The sequence below is a fragment of the Mandrillus leucophaeus genome, unplaced genomic scaffold (assembly GCF_000951045.1).
Source record: "Mandrillus leucophaeus isolate KB7577 unplaced genomic scaffold, Mleu.le_1.0 Scaffold328, whole genome shotgun sequence".
Lineage (NCBI taxonomy): Eukaryota > Metazoa > Chordata > Mammalia > Primates > Cercopithecidae > Mandrillus > Mandrillus leucophaeus.
The window spans coordinates 2,908,427-2,911,376 of record NW_012103454.1 but is presented as its reverse complement, the minus strand read 5'-3'; positions in this window follow the sequence as shown (position 1 = coordinate 2,911,376).

Sequence of the window (2,950 nt, the reverse complement as noted above, 5' to 3'; positions counted from 1 at the left end):
CTGGCTTTCTGATATCCCCATTTCCATGTAGACTAAATTCCTGATACTCCAACTGTAGTAAGTGAACTGTCATCAGGAGCATCACTTCAGCTCTTACCTTGGAACTGTTAAATCAGAAGCTGCACTTTAATCAGATTCTCAGGTAACATGTGTGCACATTCAAATTTGAGAAGCACTGATCTGAATGTCTTTATTGCTTAGCTGCTGACCTATCTGTGTGGTACCTGATTTCAAAAGTAGTTTCTGATGTACCGTGAAAGCTTTGTTTCTGGTACCTGGGTTTGTAGGTATCTAAGTGGTTTCTCAAGCACATCTCTGTCCAGACTTCTAATGTTTGTACATTTCTCTATTTTTTCCATTCCTAGTTTCTTGTTCTGTTTCCTCCATGATCCATCCCTACTTGTGGTCTTAGAACTAAAGAAATAATAATAATTATATTACTTATTTCCTTACAAAAAAAATCACAAAATGAAGATATATAGCCAAAGGAGCTATTAACCTAGGTGGAAGTTTATATCAATCATTTGGACTAATATTTTGTCTGTTTTTGACTATGGCAATGCAATAAATAAACAGAGCCTTCTTTCCCTCCATTCATTCTATATCTGCAGTATGTGGCATTATATGTGAAATGAGAACTTGATAATAGTTCTTATTTTCTCATTATGTTAAACAAAAAGACAATTAATTACTTATCATTTTTCGGTGTGTGATGATTAATGAATGTCTTTGGTTGCCCTTCTCAGAAGTGTAGCAGAGGTCAACTGGCTGATTCCTCTGTTGCTACTTCTAGGATTCCTACGGTGTGTGAGATATTTATTCAATTTAAGTATTAGTCATCCATGGGGATTTCCTGTGTAATAACTCTTACAGGTATCATTTCAAAGAAGAGCATAAAGGTGTGTTTATAGACATCCACCCACACCCCTTTCCCTGAAGAGTGTACTTTTTAAGTGTTACTGTGATGAATCTTCTTTGAAGATTCAACATCAGGTAGAATCTTAAAAAAAAAAAAAGAAAGAAAACGTTTTTCTCGGTAGATTTACAAAAGAAAGTTTTATCTAGTGAGTTTAGAAAATGGCACAGGGTTAGGTACAGAAGAAAAAATCAAAATGCATAGTACTTCTAAAATTGTGAATTAAGAATTTGAAAACTAAATGATAGAGTCATGAGAAACAAGGAATTATTCCTTTATGCTCTAGTTGTGACATTTGTGCAATTATTACTATTCTATTCCCTTACTTATTTTTCATAGGCTTGCGTTGAAGACCGTACACAAAGCCTTTGTCAAATAACATCTCTACATATCCCACTGACACTGCAAAGGTTAGACATTTGGAAAGATTCTACTCTCTCAACAGGGGTCTGCAGCTAAGAAGCAGTAGCATACAGAATTAAACTTCCAGGAAAATCCCTGGGTCACTTTGTAACCTTTTGAAAACAGCTTTATCGATTGATCTCCAAAGGCAAAGGCAAGTAATAACAACAAGAAATGCAAAGGCAAGTAATAACAAGAAATACACGCTTATTTTTCTAGGTGGCTGAATTGAAGTTTTTAAAAAATTTTTTTATTTTTAAGTGATGCCCTAGGACTCCAAGACTGGGCCATCACATAGTGAGCAAAGAGCTTTGGTTCTTTGATTTCATTTCTGGTTCATGGTTTTGTTATAAAATCTTCACCATCTCCAGTGATTTGTAAAATCTTCACCATCTCCAGTGATTTGTAGAGTGAAGCTGATGGTGTGGGAAGCCATAGTGAATTTTGCAAAACTGATAGGATATTCACTGATGTGTAGAGACATAGCTTTTGATTGTGCTATATGTATTTGCCACTGAGGCAAAAACTGGTTTGAAGTCCTGCTTAGGGACAACACGAGGGTTGGAGTAATTTTCTAAAAATGTAATAGAAGAGGTTTCAGACTTTATAATCTCAGAGTGCAGAGGTAGTCAGGGGAAAGGGCGATCTTTAAGATGGAATAATTTTTAAGTCTCATAAAATAGGAACCTACCTGGGGTGTTCCTTTGGCAGTAGCATGTCTCAAGGAGCTACATACAACATGATACAGTGCTTTCCTTGACATAATTACTCTATCTATTGGTACTGATGTTTGATTTCTGCTCTGATCTTCTATTCACATAATTTTATTTTTATACACCAATCTATCTAAATTCAATCCATTTTTCAAGGCCAAGCACTATGCATTATATTGTGTTATATTTTTATTCAGTGATGTTCTTCTTTCATGGGGTCAACCTTGTCTGAGTCAGCACAGGATTTTACATTTTTTTTTTCTAGAAGTCATCACATGGCTAACCTAGTTTAAATCACTCAAGTTTTAGTTGAAGGAAGAGAAGCCCCAAAAGATAACATAATCCATGGCTCAGGCAGGACAAAGATCTTTGTTTGTGTTGTTGTTAATACTCTTTTTACCTTTTAATGCTATATCACTTGGCACTTAGAGAAATACTACTTTGCAATATTTGTCAATTCTAAATGTGCTTTTATATTTTTTCCAAACTAGAAGCTCCTTGAAGGTAGGAATACGGTTTTCCTCAGCATCCGTACAAAGATTAGCACGGTGGCTACCATATAGTACAATGAATCCTATATGCAATAAAGAGAAATCCTGTATACTAGCTAGCAATTGCTGTCATAAAGCGGTATAATAATGTCTTCCAATATTTGGTGGTTTAAAACAGCAATCGTTTATTATTATATGTGAGTTGGATACAAATTGGCTGATTTAATTGGGCATGACTGGCTCTGCTGCAAGCCGTGGGTCTGCTTGGGCTTTGTCTACCTGTAGGCTGGGCTCAGGCTTACTCGAGGTGTATTAATTCTACAGTCCAGGCTGAAGGAATAAGACCTATCCAAGGGAGGCTCATTGTCTGATGGTTGAGGTGTGAGAGGGCAGGTTCAACAGCTAATGCACGTTTTCCAACCTCATTT